Here is a 22,304-nt window from a genome sequence, read left to right on the forward strand (position 1 = left end):
CTTAGAAAATTCAGCATACCTATCCAGAAACAAGAGAATCAATCATGAGTCCAGCTTTGCCATGGATGCTTTTATGAATGGGATGAAACTATCGGAGTCCAAAGACGGTTTATTCTTACATATCTCGTATCTACAAGCACCATTTACACTGTAAGGTGTGAAGTAAGAGTTGAAGGTGTGTAACTATTCTCACTTAGTCTAGCAGCGTACTCTGAGAGAAATGAAGTTTGAAGCCAAAAAGAAAAAAATAATCCTTACCATCAGGGTTTAACCTTATCCAAAAAGGTTTAGCTCTTGGGTATATCAGAAAAAGATTAATCTTTGATACATAAATTCAGACGCATATGAGAATTATAGCTAACATTTACCAAGCACTTACCATCTTCCAGGCATTATTCCAAATTTTTATATGAATTAATTAATCTTCAACATGGCATGAGATAGGCATTTTATTGTTCCCACCTTATGTTCAAGGAACTCAGGGACAGAGAAATTAACCTGCCCAACTCTCTAGCTAACAGTGGCTAGTCAAAAACAGTGTGACTCCTAAGCCCGAGTTTTTAAACACTAGGCAAGGAAGAGCGCTGCACAAATATGTATCATACATTTATATGAGGTCTGTCCAGAAAAGGTCCAGCCATTGTTAATACAACGAGAACAGTTTGTGCAGTATCTGTATAACCTGGCAGCCAAGGAGGGTGGACTGGAATACATGCGTATGAACAATGATGACTTCACTGTACTAGTCAGTTGGGGGGGTGGACACCATTGAGTGACCATGTGTTTTGTGTGGCCATGGCATTCAAAATGACTGAGCAATTACAGCAACAAATCTGCACCAAATTTTGTTTTAGGCTTGAACATTCCTCCTCAGAAAACTATTCAGATGATTCAGAAGGCCACAGCTATGGGCAACTGGTGATTGGCAGCTTCATCATGACTATGTGCCTGCTCATGCATCACATCTTATGCAGAGTTCTGGGGGGAAACGTCAAATCACCTAGGTGAATCAGGCCCCATGCAGCCCAGATTTGGCACCCTGTGACTTCTGGCTTTTCCTAAAACTAAAATCACCTTTGAAAGGGGAGAGATTTCAGACTATACATGAAATTCAGAAAAATACAACAGGGCACCTGATGGAGATTGGGAGAACCGTGTGAGATCCCAAGGTGCCTACTTTGAAAGGAATTGAGGCATCATTGTCCTATGCATAATGTTTTTGTATCTTGTATCTTCAATAAGTTTCTCTATTTTTCATATTACATGGCTGGATACCTTCTAGCCAGAACTTGTATACTCTCTGTGAGGGTACTAAGATGCAGGTAGAGGGCTGTGGTTACACATGTTGAAATTATTGACAATGAGAATTCATGGACTTGTGTAATTAAACAATTTTATAATATCATAAAGTTAGTCACACCTTTTGTGGGCTTTCTGTGGAATTCCATTTGATTACCACCTGATAAGAAAATATGGCTGTGTCCTCTCTTAGCTTAAGTTAATTCATAATACTGAAAAATTCTCAACAATAAGAAGGAAATGGTGAAAGTTCAGAATAAAGATAGGATAAAAATAGAGACTGATCACTCATAGTAACAGTATCCCAACCCTGGCCACCTATTACAGATTGGCCATACATAAGCTATTATAATTTTCATTAATATATTTTTATTATAATTTTATTTCTTACCCATTAAACAAGTTTTTTTCCATCTTCTTCCATATTATTCCACTGTCATGGATTAGGTTTCCTCTTCTCTATTACCTATGGAGAAAACCAATCTGTAAGGTGGGCAAGAGAAAAGTGATTTCATGAATTTTACTTATAAATTCAAAAAAAGGATCAGTAAAGTGCAGTTCATTAAAGTGCAATTTAATGAACTCCATACAAGTACTCAAAATTAATGCAGAAGAGTGGAAAAAGCTATGGGCAATCGAAGATTTTTTCAGCTCAGGGCAATCAAAGATTCAGTCACTAATGAACTGGCTGACTCATAAGTAGAAGTAAAAGTTTATGTCCTGAAAAATACACCTCTGCATTTGCTTTAGGTTTTAGAGATTATACACTGTCTTTACATCTAACCCCAAACTGTCAATAAAACCAAAACCAATTCATGGTAACAAAAATTCTCATGTATCATAAACTAAAATTATTTGTGCATAAGTGAAATATATAATAATGAAAGATGCCATGAGGTGACCCCTTTTGTTAGGTAGGTTTGTGCCTTTTAGGGAAGCAACATGCTTTTTTAAAAGCAGCATGCATTCTATACACAAGGACATCAGATTAGTCAAAGATATCTAGGACATATGATTTGGACAAGTTACATGTGTAATAATTTGTTAGGCTCCTGACACTGTTCGGAAAGCAAGACTCAAAAAGCTTGAAATTAGTACACTGTCAGCCTATTTTGTCATCCTATAACTAACATAAGAATTCCTCTTAGAAGGAAGTTTTCTTTGTGAAAATATGTTCCCTCAATATGGGTCACCCACTTCGCACGTCCAGCCCCTTGAGGTGAATGAATCCCTGAAGAATGACTGTCAAGAGCCAAGAATGGTTGTCAAAAGACAAGGGAAAGAAATTGTTATTTTATCTCTGAAAGGAACAGAGAAAAAGAAAGGAAAAGAAGAGATGAGCCAGTATAATGGAGCAAAGCTGGGATTATATGGGATGAAGTTCTCGGGTCAAGGGAGGCCTGAAAACATTTTGAGAACGGGGATGCTTTACTAGGGGAGCTGCATTAATGCGATGTAAGGCTCACCCACCTCCGCATTAATGCGATGTAAGGCTCACCCACCTCCGTTTCATCTCCTTTCTTCAATTAGGTGTACCAAATCCACAAATGTCCTATGTGAATTAGGGTCTTTCTAAAAATTGGAGGAAGAACCCAGTTTCACATCTGAATATACCACAGTGCACATCAGAGGTGCAAGGTAAGAAAATAGGGCTCTAGGAGGCAGAATTAACTGCTAGAAGATAAAACTCAAGGAATGCACAAATACTTTTAGAAACAGTTTACCATTTCCATACCTTCTAGGATGCATATTTGAGGCAATCCTACTCAGGAGGCTAATCCAACATTATGTGGATGGGGTTTTTATATCCTCAAAATTTCCCTCTTCCCTACCCAAATAAATCCTACTTTCAATATAAGAACACCAAAAGATTAAAAGTTAACTTAATTACATTTAAATCCAAGTTATGTTTTAATCCCCACTTGAGGATATATTCATTGATTTCAGAGACAGAGAAAGAGGGGAACATTGATGTGCGAGAGAAACATCAATTGGCTGCCTCTTGTTCGCGCCCTGACCAGAGATCACTTGCAGCAACATTTTGGTGTTAGGGATGACGCTCCAGCCAACTGAACCACCTGGCCAGGACTGTATCCAAGTTATCTTAACTAATGCTTGGATCTCTCTAAAAGTTGACCACAATAATCAATTCTATTCTAAACAGCACCTAGGATATTTAATTACATGGAGTTTAGGCAGGCTTAAAAGACCTATGAAACAGTTACTAATTTAAAAAGTAATGACTTTAATAATTAGGATGGTGATCTTGAAAACTGGGAAATTATAATAAATCAGCTTACTATTAATAAGACTCCACATATTCAAATATTTTCCAGCTAGGCCCCACTTATATCATTTAAACTACCGCAATATACTTTGAATGGAAGTATATGTATATATACTTCCATTATTTTGGAAGTAATTATATACAAAATTACATATATGTATATGTAATTTTGAATTACAAGATACATACATAAAATAAATCACTATAGCAGAAACAAACAAAATGTGGATGACATCCTTGGGGTGTGCAAACTTTTGGTGTCTCTGGGCCACACAGGAAGGAAAAAGAGTTGTCTTGGGCCACACATAACCACAAAAAATTTTATGTTTTAAGTCAATGTATGATTTTGTGTTGAGCCACATTCACAGCCATCCCGGGCTGCCTGTGGCCCGTGGCTGCAGGTTGGACACCCCTGCAATGGTGTTTGAAATAAGGTCCCCAACAAGCATATTCAAGCTTATCTATTAATGAAATTTGCTGAACTGTTAGGCTTTCTGGTGTCAAGCAAGGCAAGACGTAGATAGTAACAGAGACCAGTTATCGTCAGGTATCCACTTTCTAGCACAGACTGTAGGCAAGTTACTTAACTTTCTTAAAGCCTGTTTTCTCATCTGTGTCACAGCACTGGTGTAAGGTTAAATGTGAATATTGGTAAAATGCTAGTACACTGCCTGGCACATAGCTGATGATCCTTTATCTTTTTACCTTTAGTATCACTCCAAGTAGTTAATAATGCAAAAGAAACATAACATTTTACATTTCGGTGCCTCAAAAGATGCAAGAACTGCTGACTTTACTGTTCTAAGATTCTAAATTATTAGTTTACTGTGGATTTTACCCATTAACAACTCTGAATAATGATTTCAGTTCAAATTCAGGACCTCTGCATAGAAACTGCAAAACAGACAGACTTATGGTTTTCTGTGAAACACAAAGGGTGTTAAGTGTGCATCTACACCCTCTGACTGTGGTTAAGAATAACCTAGTGGTAAAATCTAAGTTCATTCGCCAAATAAATTTTCTTCCTTCCTACCTTCCTTCTTTCTTTTCTCTCTCGCTCTCTCTCTAACCCCTCCTTCCTCTTCCTTTCATTCTTTTAATCCTCATCCAAGGATATATTTATCATTTTTTAGAGAGAGAGGAAGGGAGAGATAGGAAGAGAAACACTGATGTGACAGAGAAACATCAACTGGTTGCCTCTCATATGCACCCCTAGCAAGGGTCAAACCCATAACCTAGGTATGTGCCCTGACTGGCATTGAATCTGAAACCTCTTGGTGCACAGAATCACGCTCAACCAAGTGAGCCATCTGGACACAGCTGGCTTGATTTCTTATAAGCTATTTATTAAAGTGTTTTTTCCCACCATTAAGCATGGGTTTATGAAGCTGTTATACAGTATACATGAAATGACAACCTGACGGTGAGCTCCCTAGACTCTGAAACAAAGTTGCTTCTCATTCATTTTTGTGTGCCATTGTCTTTATATTGTTGTTTGAATCAATCACTGATAGACAACCCCCTCTTTTAAATTTATCATGACTAGGCAGGAAAATTGTACTAAGGGAGAAATTTGGTCCACAACACAAACACGGCCCACTTTTCTTTTTGTAAGAGAAAACTGAGGCCCACCAAAGTTAAGGGATTTGCTGGAGGTTTTAAGTACTGCTTCGGGGAGAAGCCAGGCTAGTCTCAGTGTCTCCTCAATCCTGAGCTGTTTCACAAAGGGATTTAATTTGTTCATGTGTATTTCTAAAGACAAGGTATTTTGATGCTCAAAGAAAACCCAGTAATAGTAGAGGGGCTTTGAGGTTTTTTCCTCTAAAAATATCCCAGGATGGGTGGGTAGGGGTGGACAAAGCAGAAGACTCCAGACCAGCTCCTGAAGGGAGTGCTTCTGCTGACTGTGGAAGTCACCAGCACCTGTCAGCTGGTCAGCTTTCCTATAAGTCTGCAATGGGGCCCAGACATTCATATGTTTAATAGGTGCCCTAGGAGATCCTTGCCATCAACAAAATTTGGTAAATAAAAATCTAACCTGCCACTAAGCATAAGGCCTTTAGAAAGTCAATCAACTCTGAAAAGAACTCAAACAGTTATTTTATTGGGTTGTGTTCTCACTGTGTACAGAAGGAAAGAAAAAACTGCTTTTTTCTCAATGAAAAGGCTTTTTAATACGTGCAATGGTTGCTGTTTTTAAAAAATACCCTAACCACTGAGTTCACTTCTGGTGAAACAGTCCGTCATCAGAAGTGGCCTGTGCTTTCACTTTCCAGACTGGAATGGAACGGCCTTCCTGAAACATCCCCAGGCGTACGCTCACATACACATATGCACACACACACCATTTCTCTTAAGGCCAAAAGTTTGCTTTCCTAGCTGCAGTGCAGATGACTTTTTGTTTTGTTTTAATCATCTGACATTCATATAAGGCTGTTAATATGTGCCTGTTTTTCATTAAAACAAGAAACTTTAAAAATAAATACATACATTTAAGTTCATCACAAAGTTTACTTTTTAGGTCATATGCTTTCTAACATTTATAATGTCTTTTAAATTAAAAACCTCACATGGCATTTACTACTGTAAATTATAATTTTGTCATCTTTTCAAAGATACAGTCTTGTATTAGAAGAAAATTTCCTGTTCTCTCTCGGCCCTCTTAAATAACAATCGGGATCAATACAATGACGTGGAAGAGATGCAGTCTCAGACCGAAAGAGAGACAAGCCCCACATTAGGAACTTTCTTCCCTAAATGTCTCTGTAAAGGTTAGGATCAAAAAGGCTTTAGAAATCTACCTACCTTGTTGATTGACTTTCATATCTAGTAAGAGATTAAATGGGTCTGTTAATTTATAAGCAGCGTAAGAACATGGGAGAGTAAAAAAGCCTTAGATTTAGAATCAGAAGGCCTGGGTTTCAGCTCCAGGTTATTTATTCACTTCACTAGCAGTGTGAACTTGGGCAACTCACTAATGTCAGGTCCTCTACATCTTCACCTATAAATGGATATAACATCAAATCTTACTCCCTTTCAAGGGTGCTGTGAAGATGAAATAAGACAATGTGTGCCTAAGTGCATTACAAACTGACAAGAGCTGCACATGGGTTAGCCATTCTTTTCTTGCTACCAAAAAAAGCAAAGACTTGAGATCTTTATTCTGGTGAAAAGAGGCATTGATATTTGAACATTCCAGGAGGATGAGTGGCATGCTGGGATAAAAGAGCCTGATCATGCAGGTACAGTTCAGGAATCCTAAAATGTGTTTGGTATCTGGGTCTTTATTTTAGTTAAATAACATGCTAGTTTTAACTAACAGCCTAATAAGGATTAAAGGGTGTAAGATCTTAGCCAGATTGGGAATTCCTTCTCACAAAATAATAAAATGAGCTAAATGCAACAGCATAAAACACTTGCATTCTCCCCAGTCATCCAAGATATATGTATGCAAACAAAAGCAATACCAAATCCCATTTAGTTTGTGGAGCCACATTGTTAGTTAGCCACAAAATGACTTTCCATACAGCACACACCGGAGTCGCTATTTCATCACTGTGTGTAAATCTAATCCTGCCTTTTTGTACTCCCCACATATAATATTATTAATTGGTAGAGTTCGGTCTGCCAGCATACATGCAAACCATTTTTAAAACATTAATTCTATCATTACTAAGCACATTTATAAATACTGTACAACAATTCTGTCAGCAGTGTGGCAATTTTTCTTGGAAGAGGGCATTTATGAACATTTATTATACTCCTACTAGATACCATGCTGTGGCAGTTAACTCTTACAATGAAGTGTCAGTGGCACTTTACAAATAAAGAATGAATACTCAGATCTGTTACTAAATGACTACCAAAGGATCACTCAGCAAGAAAAGAGCAGAGCCTAGACCCAAAATAACTGCTTTGAGTTAGCGCAATTCCAATAATCAGTGCGAAAAAACATGAGGTTTAGTTAAGTTTTGTGCCATGGTAAAACTCAGTTGGCAGATGGCAATATCCTGCCACACTTAACCTGCCTTGCTGAGAAGTTACTGAGCTGTAAATTTACACTCCTCCTAAAGAACAGTTTCTAACTTTAAAATTTAAACACGAAGACTTATTACAGGAGGCTGTTTTCAGAGGAAACACTGCAAAGGAAACATTCACTAACATTAATTCACTAACTAGATTTAATAACTGTTTTATAAATATCTCTTGAAGATCATATCTAAAGAGTGTCAAAATTACTTGCCTTACAAACATGAAAATATTTTAAATAAGAATTTTTAAATATATTAGAAAAAATGCTTCCTATAACCACAGCTCTTTTACGAATTAAAGTTAACTCTAACCTACATATCACTATTCACTATACTACAAATACAAGTGATATTATTGGTTTTCCATAAAAATTCCATTAAAAAACTAAAATTTAGAAGGGCTCTGAAATGAACAATAGTAAAGCTATAGTAAGATTTCAATAAATTGATGGACTATATTATGGGTGCCAAACAATGAGATCTAAAACCCTGTAGAACTGTCCAATATAATGGTTCCAACAGAAACAATATAGAACTTGATGGCTATACTGTTATCTGGTTAGAGTATCCAAAGATGCAAAATGAATGAAGATCTTAACAATACCCTAATTAGGCATAGCAGTTAAGGGTTCCCCTTAACTACTTAAGCACATTTAGAAGCCAGATTGGCTGAATTAGAATCCCAGTGGGATCAAATTCCTAGCTCCATGCCTCCATTTCCTCAACTCACACAGTTGTTGAGGAGGTAGGATGTGAAATGTGCCCAGAATAAATGGCAAACAACCAGTGCTGGCGAGGATGTGGTGAAAGGGGAACCCTTCTGCACTGTTGGTGGGAGTGCAGACTGGTGCAGCCACTGTGGAAAGCAGTATGGAGACACCTATAAAAGGAAAAATGGATCTGCTTTTTGACCCAGCAATCCCACTTCTGGGACTATACCTGAAGGAACCCAAACCACTAATTCAAAAGAACATAAGCACCCCTATGCCCATCGCAGTGTTATTTACAATTGCCAAGATATGGAAGCAGCTCAAGTGTCCAGCAATAGGTGAGTGGACAAAACAACTACAGGATATTTACACAATGGAATTCAACTCGGCCATAAAAAGAAAGTTTTACCCTTTGCAACAGTATGGATAGACCTAGAGAATATTATGCTAAGTGACATAAGCCAGTCAGAGAAAGGCAAATACCATATGATTTCACTCATATGTGGAATCTAATGAATAAACTGAACAAACAAGCAAAACAGAGACAGACTTATAGATGGAGAGCAGATGACAGCTAGTTGTGGGGAAGTTAGGGGGTGGAGAAATTGAACAAAAAGGAAAGAGGACCCATGGACCACAGTGTGGTGATTGTTGGGGGTTAGAGGTATAAGAGGACTAAATGGTTATGGAAAAAATATATAATAAAGATGAAAAAAGAAATAGCATGAAGTAAATACTCATAAATTTTACTACTATTTTCTTAGTACTACTCTATAAAAAAATAAAATACACGTTGTCCACAAGGAGTAGAAAAGGCAACCCTTACACACTGTTGGTGGGAATGTAAATTGGTACAGCTACTATGGAAAACAGTATGGAGGTTCATCAAGAAATTAAAAATAGACTTCTGGCAAAGATGGAGGCGTAGGTAGACACACTGTGCCTCCTCGCATAACCAAAATAAGGACAACAACAATTTAGAAACAAAAAACAACCAGAACTGACAGAAAATCAAACTTATGGAAGCCAGACAACCAAGGAGATAAAGAAGAAACATTCACCCAGACCGATAGGAGGGGCGGAGTCAGGCAGTACAGCAGAGAGGGCTCTCAGTAAAGTGGTGGCTGGCAGGCTCAGTGAGGTGTTGGACTGTGGAATGGGGCACAGCAGGCAAGGTGACTAGTGGACTAGGCTATCCCACATTTGCTCACAGATAAACCAAGCAAAACCCCAGGGCTCCAGTGTGGGAAGATAAAGCCACAAATAACTGATTAAAAACACCTGTTGGGGTTGAGGGGCCGGGAGAAACTCCCAGCCTCAAAGGAGAGTTCATTGGCGAGACCCACAGGGTCCTAGAACGTATACAAACCCACCCACCTGGGAACCAGCACCAGAGAGGCCCAGTTTGCTTGTGGGAAGTGGGAGAAGTAACTGAAATCCAGCAGAAACCCACATACAGTGTCACAACCCAGGAACTGGGTCACCCCGCCCTGGTGAACACCTAAGGCTCCGCCCCTCACTATATAACAGGCATGACATCACCAAAAAGTTATGGCTCAAATGGAAGAACAGACCAAAGCCCCAGAGAAAATACAACTAAGTGATAAAGAGGTAGCCAACCTATCAGATGCACAGTTCAAAACACTGATAATCAGGATGCTCACAGAACTGGTTGAATTTGGTAGCAAATTAGATTAAAAAATGAAGGCTACACTAAGTGAAATGAAGGGAAATTCACAGGGAACTAATAGTGATGGGAAGGAAACTGGGACTCAAATCAATGGAGTGGACCAGAAGGAAGAAAGAAACATCCAATCAGAAAAGAATGAAGTAACAAGAATTCAAAAAAAAAAAAAATGAGGAGAGGCTTAGGAACCTCCAGGACATTTTTAAATGTTCCAACATCCGAATTATAGGGGTACCAGAAGGGGAAGAGGAAGAGCAACAAGTAGAAACCTATTAGAACAAATAATAAAGGAGAACTTCCCCATTCTGGCTAAGGAAATAGACTTCCAGGAAATCCAGGAAGCTCAGAGAGTACCAAAGAAATTGGACCCAGCGCGGGCCTGTGAACCACATGATCGAGGTTCGATTCCCAGTCAGGGTACATGCCTGGGTTGCAGGCCAGTTCCCAGTAGGGGACTCACGAGAGGCAACCATACATTGATATTTCTCTCCCTCTCTCCTTCCCTTCCCTTCTGAAGATAAATAAATAAAATCTTAAAAAAAAAGAAATTGGACCCAAAGAGGAACACATCAAGACAACATCATAATTACATTACCCAAGATAAAAATGATGGACAGAATCTTAAAAGCAGCAAGATAAAAGGAGAGAGTTACCTACAAAGGAGTGCCCATCACACTGTCAGCTGATTTCTCAAAAGAGACCTTGCAGGCAAGAAGGGGCTGGAAAGAAGTATTCCAAGTCATGAAAGACAAGGACCTACATCCAAGATTACTCTATCCAGGAAAACTTTCATTTAGAATGGAAGGGAAGATAAAATGCTTCTCAGATAAGGTCAAGTTGAAGGAGTTCATCATTGCCAAACCCTTGTATGAAATGTTAAAGGGACTTATCTAAGAAAAAGAAGATAAAAAATATGAATAGTGAAAGGACAGCCAACTCACAGTTATTAACAACCACACCTAAAACAAAAACAAAAGCAAACTAAGCAAACAACCAGAACAGGAACAGAATCACAGAAATAGAGATCACATGCAGGGTTATCAACAGGGAGTGAGAGGGGGAGAGAGGGGGGAAAGGTACAGAGAATAAATAGCATAGATGATAGGTAGAAAATACGGGGAGGGTAAGAATGGTATAGGAAATGTAGAAGCCAAAGAGTTTATAAGTATGACACATGGACATGAACTAAAGGGGGGAGTGTGGGTGGGAGGGGGTGTTCAGGGTGGAGGGGGGTAAAGGGGGGAAAGCAGGACAACTGTAATAGCATAATCAATAAAATAAATTTTTAAAAAAATTAAAAATAGAACTATTACCCAAACCAGCCATTCCACTTCTAAGAATATATCCGAAGGAAGGAGACTTCTGCCAAGATGGAGGCATAGGTGGAAACACTGTGCCTTCTCCCACAATCAAGTTTGAATACAACAAAGGTTTGGAGAAACAAAGACACAGTCAAAGGACAGAAAATTTAATTACACAGAAGTCTGACTACATCTAACCGTTCAACGGGGACGGTGAGAGGGGCGGAGCCAGCAGCGAGCAGGGTCGGGCAGGAAAGGTCCCCCAACCTAGGCGCGCAGGCAGCCCGGAACCAGTCGGGGTGCGGGGCAGACTGACCGCGGTCGTACATTCGCACACAGTGAGACGGACCATGCAGGCCCCAGGGGGCGAGGGCTGACGGCGGTGGCACACTCGAGTGCAGTGGGACGAAACGCGTGGGCCCGGTGACGGCAGCAGCTGCGGCAACGGTAAGGGCCGAGGCGGCAGATGGGACGCCATGGTCCCTCTTTGACCCCGCCCCCACATACAGCGTCACAACCCAGCGACTTAGTTGCCCTGCGCTAGTGAACACCTAGGGCTCCAATCCTGCTATGGAACAGGCACGAACAGCCCAAAAGATGGCGCAAGAAGAACTCAAAGTCCCAGAGCCAATAACTCTCAGCGACCAAAAAATTGCCAGCCTCGCAGAAGCACAATTCAAGACACTGTTTATCAGGATGCTAACAGAACTGGTTGATTATAGCCACAAATTAGAGGAACATATGAAGGCTAAACTAATTGAAATGAAGGGAGATGTCCAGGAATCCAATAGCGATGGAAAGGAAACTGGGACTCAAATCAATGGAATGGACCAGAAGGAAGAACTAAACATCCGACCAGAAAAGAATGGAGAAACGAGAATTCAAAAAAATGAGGAGAGGCTTAGGAACCTCTAGGACATCTTCAAACGTTCCAACATCCGGATTATAGGGGTACCAGAAGGGGGAAAGAAACAGCCACAAGTGGAAAACGTATTTGAACAAATAATAAAGGAGAGTGTCCCCAATCTGGCAAAGGAAATAGACTTCCAGGAAGTCCAGGAAGCTCAAGAGAGTCCCAAAGAAGTTGGACCCAAGGAGGAACTCACCAAGGCACATCATAATTACATTACCCAAGATAAAAATGAAGGAGAGAATCCTAGAAGCAGCAAGAGATAAAGAGACTGTTACCTACAAAGGACTTCCCATCAGACTGTCAGCTGATTTCTCAAAANAATCTAAAGAACTTGAGACACGTGGTTATAAACTAAGGGGGTAGAATGGTGAGGGAGGGAGTGTGCGGGGGGAGGGGAATGAAAGGGGGGGAATGGAACAACTGTAATGGTATAATCAATAAAATATATTTTTAAAAAAAGAATATATCCAAAGGAAGCAAAAACACTAGCTCAAAAGATACATGAACTCCCACCCCATGTTCACTGAAGCATTATATAAAATATCCCAGATATGGAAACAACCTATGTGTTCATTCTTAAATGAGTGAATGAAGAAAATGTGAGATAAACGCACTCACACACACACACACACACACACACACAAGAATATTACTCAGCCATAAAATAAAATAAAATAACATCTTGCCATTAAAGACAATACGAATGAACTTAAGGGCATTATGCTAAGTGAAATGAGTCAGAGAAAGACAAATACTGGGCGATTTCACTTATACGTGGAATCTAAAAAAATAAAACAAACCCAAACCAAACCAAACAAGAAACATACACCCACAACAAGCTCAGAGATACAGAGAACAGATTGGTGGTGGCCAGAGGTGTTGAGGGTGAAAGGTGAAAATGGGTGAAGAGGGTCAAAAGGCTCAAACTTTTAGTTCTAAAATAAGTAAGTCCTGGGGATCTAATGTACAGCACACTGACTTTTGTAAACATTAATGTATTCCATATTTGAAAGTTGCTAAGAGAGTGATTCTTAGAAGTTCTCATAAAAAAAGATGGGTTTTTTTTAGTATGTATGGTGACAGATGTTAGCTAGATTTATTGTGGCGATCATTTCATAATATATACAAATACTGAATCACTATGTTGTACAACTGAAAATAATACAGTGTTATATGTCAACTATACCTCAATAAATAGAATATACCTGTAAAAAGACTGAAGGCACTTCATCACTGAGATATTGTGCTTTCAAGTTTAGAATTTAAAACATAATAAAGAGATGCAAAATCCTAACTTTCTTGATAATAGCCAGAATAGTGGTTAAACCTGAGATGGAGCACATGGGAGGATCACACAGGGATTACTCCAGCTTTTAGTTTAATACTAGTCTTTAAATATATGTATGTTTTAAATGTATTTCACATATATCATAGTTCACAATAAAAAATAAGTTAGAAAAAATTAAACACATATTTCCAAAGTATAATGAGAAAGAACGCATTGTTTAAACTTAGATGAGGGAGAGAGAAAAACAAAGCTCCACCATTCTAAGTGCTCTAAGGTTACTTCAGATTACGTTTGCAATAGCTTGGCTCAGTCATAAAAAAATTTCCATTGGATTCCATTAAGTGCCAAGAGACATTTTTCTTAGTCAGTCAGTTGTTACAAGGGTTATCATTGGTTCACTGGAAGCCCATTTATGATCATGAAATCTGAAGGTTATAAGGACTCTCAGAGGGCTTCTCTTCCAATATGTGCACTTCCAGATAAGGAAACACTGGACCCCTTGGTTTCCAAACAGTGGGTTTTCCCTGCTCTGCTCCCAGCTGTTATGACTAGTCACCAACCTTACACATAGACAGAGGCCAAGCCCATTCTTTCAATTGCCTCGTGACAGTGACTAGAGATAAGGTGGATTTAAATTAACCACCAGGAATCTGTCAAAGAGCTAATATTACCCCCAAAGATGCTAGCACCTACAGAGGACCCCAGTGCCTCAGTCAAATAATGTATTCCATAAATGTGTGCAAGTGATTTCATTTAAAAGTATAAATTAGGGTTTCTGCACCATGGATTTTACATACAAATGAAAAATGCCAAAGAATTCTCAGTCCACATAGAATTTAGTGGTGTTCTGGGACAAACTGTACAGAATACGAACCAGAGGAGGGAAGGAGAAATAAGACAAAAGGTTATGTAGTACAGGGTAAAATATAGGAGAGGTTTAGAACAGAAGAATCGAGAATTTAAAATCTGGTACAGAAAGCATCCCATGATATCTCCAAAGAAACCTGTTGACATTTTTACAAAACCTGCTTCATTTTCCACATTATTTAAAAATTGTAACAGGCATACTAACTTGTTTTACCTGGTATAAGTATATCCAGGAAAGAGTTTCTGCCTTCCCCCACAGAGAAGTTTTGGAACCTACTGAGAAGGGAATAGGAGGGGGTAAAAAGAAACTGTTGAATACACGATATAAATTCTTCAAGACAGACCCATCTTTAAATAGCAAGACAAATTGTCTTAAGTTTTAAAGTTCACCAAAATAAAACTAGAACTCCAAATATTAACAAGAAAAACATTTAAAAATTCCATGACTGAATCTAAAACCTACACTAAATTAACAGGATATTTGGGTGACATGTGCAATGGATAAAGGACTCCTACTTCCAGTTACTTTAATGAGAATAGAACTATATTGGAGAAGGAACAGAATGCTGGAGAAGAGACCCGTTCTCGTTCTAGGTCCATGAGTGAACATACGTGAACATAAGCCACTTCTCCACTGAAATAGGTGCCTCAGTTTCCACATCTGCAAAAGGAACATTTAGGTGACTAATAACCTTAATATGTTATCTACCTATGAACTTCCCAAAGTCATTCAGATATCATTCTCTTATAGCAAGCTATAGATTAGGCATTAATCCACAAGGATTGTAAAAACCAAATGAATTTATGTCTTATACAATTCTGCTACTGCAGCAAAAATTTGCAATTGCTATAAGCCAGTGATTTTCAATCACTTTTGCATCTCATGGCATACATAAACTGATTTCTAAAATTCTCTGGCACACCAAAAAAATATTTTTTGCCAACCTGACAAAAAATAGGTATGATTTTGATTCATTCACACCAGACAGCTGTTGTTATATTGGCTGTTGTCATTTTTTTTCTTTGACAATCTATGGGAAAAAAGGTCCATGTCCCTGACTAAACAGTCAGGTATTGCATGTTTTAAAAATTCTTCTGCAACAGCAGTGGGTCATGGCACATTGCTTGAAAATTGCTGCTATCTATAAGCAATTCACCTATTAAGTCTCACGTTGAACAGAGGATTAAAGAAGCTTGAATTTTCTTTTTTTCCTTTTTATTGATTATGCCATTACAGTTGTCCCATTCCCCCCCTTTATTCCCCTCCACCCTGCACACCCCCTGCCCCACCATTTCCTCCCCCTTTAGTTTATGTCCGTGTCACAAGTTTTTTAGATTCTATATTTCCCATACTATTCTTACCCTCCCCCCTGTCTATTTTCTACCTACCATCTATGCTACTTATTCTCTGTACCTTCTCCCCACTTCTCCTCCCACCCCCGTTGCTAACCCTCCATGTGATCTCCATTTATATGGTTCTGCTCCTGATCTAGCTGTCCTCTTGGTTTGCTTTTGTTTTAGGTGTAGCTGTTAATAACTTAGTTTGCTGTCCTTTCACTGTTCATATTTTTTATCTTCTTTTTCTTAGATAAGTCCCTTTAACATTTCATAGAATAAGGGCTTGGTGATGGTGAACTCCTTGAACTTGAGCTAATTTGAGAAGCACTTTATCTGCCCTATCATTTTAAATGAAAGCTTAGCGGGATAGAGCAATCTTGGCTGTAGGTCTTTGGATTTCATGACTTGGAATACTTCCTTCCAGCTCCTTCTTGACTATAAGGTCTCTTTTGAGAAATCAGCTGACAGTCTGATGGGAACTCCTTTGTAGGTGACTGTCCCCTTATCTCTTGCTGCTTCTAGGATTCTCTCCTTCATTTTTATCTTGGGTAATGTAATTATGATGTGCCTTGGTGTGTTCCCTCTTGGGTCCAACTTCTTTGGGACTCTCTGAGCTTCCTGGATTTCCTGGAAGTCTAGGAAAGATTGCCAGATTGGGGTAGTTCTCCTTTATTATTTGTTCTAATAGGTTTCTACTTGCTGTTCTTCCTCTTCCCCTTCTGGTACCCCTATAATCCGGATGTTGGAACATTTAAAGATGTCCTGGAGGTTCCTAAGCCTCTCCTCATTTTTTTGAATTCTTGTTTCTTCATTCTTTTCTGTTTGGTCATTTTTTTCTTCGTTCTGGTCCACTCCCTTGATTCAGTCCCAGTTTCCTTTCCACCACTATTGGTTTCCTGTGCATTTCCCTTCATTTCACTTAGTTTAGCCTTCATTTGTTCCTCTAATTTGTGACTAAAATCAACCAGTTCTGTGAGCATCCTGATCACCAGTGTTTTGAAATATGCATCTGATAGGTTGGCTATCTCTTGGTTGCTTAGAAGTACTGGCTCTGGGGCTTTGAGCTGTTCTTCTTGAGCCATGTTTTGGTGTGTTCACACCTGTTACGTATGAGGGGCGGAGCCTTAGGTGTTCACCAGGGCAGGGTGACCCAGTTGCTGGGTTGTCACGCTGTATGTGGGGTCAGAATCAGAGAGGGGGAATGGCGCTTGTTCCACGCTCTCTCTCGGATTTCGGGCCCCTCTGCTGCTTCCCGCAAGCAAACTGGGCTCCCCTGGTGCTGGATCCCAGGTGTGTGGGCCTGTGCACCCTCCAGGACCCTGTGGCTCTCTCCAACAAACTATCTGTGAGCCTGGGAGCTTTTCCTGGCACCTCAACCCCAAAAGTTTTTCCAATTGGTGCTTTTAGGCTTTAATTCCCGTCACTGGGGCCCTAGCCTGCGCAATCAATCTCATAGCTCGCTCCTCTGCCTGGTTTAGCTGAGTGTGAATGTGTGACCTCGGTCAGCCAGCCACCTTGTGCCCTCACTGGGTCTGCCCGTTGCCACCCCACACCTGGGACCTGCCAACTGCCACCTGTGCACCTGGGATAGTCCAGCAGACACCGCTTTTTCCTGCCAGGACCCCTCTCTGCCATCCTGACTCCGCCCCTCTTATAGGTCTGGATGAATGGTTCATTGTTGTCAGACTTCCATATAGTTTAATTTTCCGTGTTTTGGTTACGTTTTTGTTACTAAAACTTTCTTGTCTTTAAACTTGGGTGTGCAAGGAGGCACAGTGTTTCCACCTACGCCTCCATCTTGGCCGGAAGTCAGAAGCTTGAATTTTCTATGAAATACTGAACACGTGCATTTACCTTTGCTCTCTCTGCAACTCCACTAAAATGCATTAAAAACATAAAATATACAAGGACAAATAGGAAACAACTACAACAAAGTTTTGGGAAGGTGCAAAGCAAATGGTTAAGTTATTTGATTGAGGAGAGCAAAGAAAGCAAAAGCTAAGAGCATGTTAAGGGGAAGCCCAAAGCCAACTGAGTTGTGCTGAGATAAATCACAAAAGCTCAACATGCCTCAAAAAGAGCAGACTGCAGACAGGCCTGAAAAAAGGAGAACAGGGTGCAAGATTCCCACCTTAACTCCAAGTATCCACTGGTGAGAAGGGGAAGTTTGCTCTCTGGAAACTAAAGGGGCTCTTAACTCAGGGACCACTAGGGGTAGCACTACCAGTCTAAAGATATGGGGATTAATGGAAACTTGAAAGTTAAATATCCCTGGCTCTTTCCCATTCAGCTCCCCAAATGTTGCAGCCAGGCATGTAAGCCAATGACTGCAGCATTCTCAATAGAAAAGAACCTGGCCAAGAACAAAACACNGCAAGATTCCCACCTTAACTCCAAGTATCCACTGGTGAGAAGGGGAAGTTTGCTTTCTGGAAACTAAAGGGGCTCTTAACTCAGGGACGACTAGGGGTAGCACTACCAGTCTAAAGAGATGGGGATTAATGGAAACTTGAAAGTTAAATATCCCTGGCTCTTTCCCATTCAGCTCCCCAAATGTTGCAGCCAGGCATGTAAGCCAATGACTGCAGCATTCTCAATAGAAAAGAACCTGGCCAAGAACAAAACACCCACAAATACTGACTGCTAGAGGTAATTTCCACATCCAGCCCCAAAAGTTGGGTCCATGGCTAATCACTTTATAATGAAGACCACCAGTTTACAGTACTTTCAGAAGCCCCCACTGTGGCAAATTCAGCTTTCAATTTTTCCATGGCTCATTCTGGAATATGGGTAAGATACGCAAGGCTGTACATTTAAGGAAATTCCCTAAATGAAAGACCAAAACAAATGATCAGATAAAGGTATTTTAAGAAAGCAGAGAGCAGAGAAAGCAGAGATGGTGCAGGATGCTGAAGAAATCTTTTTAAATTATAATTAACAGAGAGAGCTATTTCATCCAAAAAACAAAAATAAAAAACTGTTAAAAAGCAACAGAAACTCATAAAAATTAAAAATGAGATAGAAAATAGATAAAAGTTATCAGAAGAATCTGAAAAGTTCAAGACACCGCCCAGAAAGTAAAAGAACAAAAAGATGAGAAATAGAAAAGATAGGAAAATTAAAAGACTCATCAGTCCCTAAGTTCCAAATACAAATAATAAGAGTTCCAGAGAGAAAGAACAGGAAAACTGGGGAAGAATGGGGGAACCTGGTTTGAATTCAAGAATTCAAGAAAATCTTAGAAGTAAAAAAAATCGGAGGGGGGGGGTAAAAAAAAAGAAGTAGAAAAAATCTGTTTCCAAACTGAAGCCCTTGGTGTGCCTAGCACAGCAGATAAAACAAGGTCCCAGAGAGTCCGATTATCATCAGGGACAAAGATAAGATCCTAAAAGTAACCAAGGAGGGGAAACAATCAAAACTCAGAACACCATCCGACTTTCCTTAGCAATAACAGAAGAAACTAATAGAGCAATGCTTGTTAAACTAAGAAAAAATACCATCCAATCTAAATTCTATATCCAGGTAAACTATAAATCAAGCATGAGAGAAAATGAAGACATATTCATACAAGCAAATTCACACATTTATATCCCATGCTCCTTTTTCTTTGAAACTTTATGGAGAAGTTGTTTAATTAAAGCGTATGCAATCAAGGGGTAGCTGCGAAGTCTAGGCCACATGGGACCCCATCATAGGGCGGGGAAGGTATGTGAGGGAAGGTTGATCCTGGGACAATAGCTGGGCAGGTCTAGCGAGCAACCTGAAAAGATTCTTGAAACCAGCAGTCTAAGCCCACTATTTAGAAAAAGGTCATTAAATTCAAAAGAAACAGCTCAAAGGGTAGAAAACAGAGGTACCTTGAAGGCATATTGTTGAGGAGGGGAAAAGCAGGTAGTATACTTTTTATGCTATATATGGATAGGCTTAGCACTGATAAATATTACATTTTTAAAAAATATTTTATTGTTGTTCAGTTACAGTTGTCTGCATTTTCCCCCCACCCCAGCCAAACCTACCTTCCTCCCTTGCTTCCACCCTAAAATATTACATTTTAAAAGACCCCTGAAAGTCTTAAAAAGATATTTTAAAGTCACACCTAAAAATAAGATTTATCAAGCAAGATTTCTGAGGAAAAAAAATGAAAGAAAAATAAATTTTCAAGGCAGAGCAGTATCAAAACATTTAGAAAATGTTTTGCTGTATCTTAACATAAAGTGTGACTTTGAAAAAAATTAAGAGCAGGAAAATATGTTTTTCTGATAGATACTTACTCAAAAGTCATAACCGTAACACCAACAAAAAAAGAAAAATGAAACAAAAAGTTTAACATGTTATATATTATTGGGGAAAGTTCATGGTTTATGGCTATGTCAATCATGCCACAAATTAAATTTCCTTCTTCACTCAGTCAAGCAGATGTTAACCAAAGTCAACAGAACAAACTGATAGCATCACATTTTAGTCAGAAATGAAAACACTTAAAAACTGCACTGCTTCCCCAGGAAAGGAAAGCACAAGTACTGCAAATCCTTTGGAACGAGGAAGAAAGCCTTCCGAGTCGCTCACCCGTGCTTTCCTGAAGGTGACAAACAGCATGGGACTGGCACAGAACAGAAACAACTGCCGCCCGCCCAGCTTTCTCTAAGACCCCAAGAAATGGCATCTCAGTTAGGGAATATGATTTTCTCTATCCTCAAATACTTCATATCTATATTTTCTGAGGCCCTTTCACAGAAAAACTGGGAGTGATACATGGCACTTGTTTATCATATTTAACACCATCTCTTCGATGGTATTAAATGAGTGTTCAGTCTGTAGTCATTAATCACGTGATGGGTTCTCCACGGACAGGCAAGCAGAGGTGTTGCCTGCTGTTTACTCAGTTTTCTGACATCTAGAACACTGTAAACAAGGGAAAACAGCTGGATCATTATAATCTCCTACTGATTTTTGTCCAGGGTGATTTTCTAAAAATCTAATAGGCTAAAAAGCACCTTCTGACCAAATCTATTCTGGTAAACACTTGCTCTCAATTTTCAGCATAAATAAAGACAATGAGACTAGATTGGCCAGGTGGATTACAACTGTAGCATACTTTATAGCTTTCAAGTTGAACGCTTAAAAATAATTTCTTGCAATTAGGAAGAAAACAATACTTTAAGCTTCTACATAAAGTATGATATTCTTCACTTTTTGAAGTTTGAGAAAATACATTAACATCTTACAAAATATAATGCATAACCAAAAGTTCCTCGAGCTTAAAAAAATACTAACCCTGACTGGTGTGGCTCAGTGGATTGAGTACTGGCCTGCAAACCAAAGGGTCACCAGATCAGTTCCCAGTCAGGGCACATGCCTGGGTTGCGGGCCAGATCCCCAGTAGGGGGCAGGTGAGAGGCAAACACACATTGATGTTTCTCTCCTCTGTCTCCCCACTTCCCCTCTTTATAAAAATAAATAAATAATAAAATCTTTATTAAAAAATCAAATAAAACTGATTTTTCCTTTAAAAATACTGTTTATTATTTTATACTTACTTCACAGAAAAGAAACAGCTAACTAGAATATGAAGAAATGCTCAAACTCACAAAATATAAATTGAGACATCACTAAATGGCAAAAATTAGAAACGTGGAGAATACCAGGTGTTAGGGTGGTGGGGAATACAATGCCCATGGGATGGAAACTGATTCAACAGCTTGACAATACTTATTATGCCACAATGCCACTCCTGAGTCTGTATCCTGAAGAAATTCTCAAACATGTCCCTGACAGACACGTGCAAGGCTGTTTATTGGTAGCACTGTTTACGGTAGCCTAGGCATCCATCACTATGGGAATGGATACACACCATGGAATACTAGACTGCAGTTAGGACCAATTAGCCAAATGTACATCTAAAAACATACATAGCTCCTAAATCAGTAATTAGTGGGGAAAAAAGTAAAAACTGAACAGGATCTATAGTATTTTCACAGAATTCTATAGCCAAATTCTATAGTAGTGTGATATAATGAAGAATTTTGGAATTAAAGGTACATACACACAAAAAATCACTAAGTATTTTATAGAGATGTATATAAAATCAAGGACATACAGCAAACACATTAGAGAGGGTGCTTGTGGGGTGGGAGAGGAAACTGGGCACTGGAAGGGGGCTGAACAGAGGACCTTCATACACTTATGCCAGACTGTGTCTAAATCACAGAGCATGAAGTCCAAATTCAGAATATCTTCATTCATGCATACCTGAATTTATCCATTCATTCAATAAAAATTTATTGAACACTTCAAGTGCCAAGTACTGTGCTTAAATATAAACTTTTCTTATTATTTCTGAAGGTTTTTTAAAGAACCATCAAAAATATTTTATATGTTTTAAGATATGTTTTAACTGGAAGTAGAAGGGGAGAATAATTTTGACCAGAATATAATATATATGAGGGCAGGGGGATGGGCTGGGAGGGGAGTAAAAGACAGAAAACTGTACTTGAACAACAATTAAAGAATATAGTATATATTACAGTGTGAGAAATTCATCATTCTTAAAACAGAGGAATTTTTATACTATAAAAATTTACAC

At 39.2% G+C, this 22,304-nt stretch overlaps 1 long non-coding RNA gene across 2 annotated transcripts in view; it reads right to left on the reverse strand.

The window, feature by feature from the left end:
- Nucleotides 1-1,694: 1,694 nt before the first annotated feature.
- LOC118993536 (uncharacterized) overlaps nt 1,695-22,304 on the reverse strand; it is a 31,461-nt gene continuing 10,851 nt past the window's right edge. For both annotated transcript variants that reach the window (XR_005067878.1, XR_005067877.1), the window contains exon 3: nt 1,695-1,765. This is a non-coding gene — a long non-coding RNA (uncharacterized LOC118993536). The remainder of the gene's footprint in view (nt 1,766-22,304) is intronic.

This window comes from Sturnira hondurensis, unplaced genomic scaffold (genome assembly GCF_014824575.4).
Source record: "Sturnira hondurensis isolate 20B ecotype Veracruz unplaced genomic scaffold, ASM1482457v3 Scaffold0000880, whole genome shotgun sequence".
Classification (NCBI taxonomy): Eukaryota; Metazoa; Chordata; class Mammalia; order Chiroptera; family Phyllostomidae; genus Sturnira; species Sturnira hondurensis.